The sequence below is a fragment of the Triticum dicoccoides genome, chromosome 3A (assembly GCF_002162155.2).
Source record: "Triticum dicoccoides isolate Atlit2015 ecotype Zavitan chromosome 3A, WEW_v2.0, whole genome shotgun sequence".
NCBI lineage: Eukaryota > Viridiplantae > Streptophyta > Magnoliopsida > Poales > Poaceae > Triticum > Triticum dicoccoides.
The window spans coordinates 134662505-134662936 of NC_041384.1; positions in this window are offsets into that span (position 1 = coordinate 134662505).

Sequence of the window (432 nt, forward strand, 5' to 3'; positions counted from 1 at the left end):
GTTTTTGGGCGCTGGGAGATGCGGAGGACTCGGCCTCTGATGTGGAGGAGTGCGTTTCGTCCGCTGTGGCGTCGTTGGTGCCGGCCGTCCCTGGGTCGGGCTGTGCCCAAAAGTTTGCCCCGGGGGGGCCGGGGCAGGCCGGTGGCGGCGCCATTGGGGTCGTCTGGGTGGCTGTGTGTTGGTCGTCGTCGGCGCAAGGCAGGCAGGTGCCCGGCTCCGTCCCCGGATCGTGGTCTCCTTGCCCCCCCCCCCTCCCTTGTTGCTGTGGCTGTGTGTGACTTGGGGTCTCCGGTCGTTAGTGCTGGCCCTCCCTCTCCTCTCCGGTTGGGACCGCTGTCGCTGGCGGCGGATGTGTGGGCGGGTGCGGGGGCGGCCGTCGGGCAATCCCTAGCTCGGGCGCGGCCTGCGGTGGGGATGGGTCCCCTCGGTCCG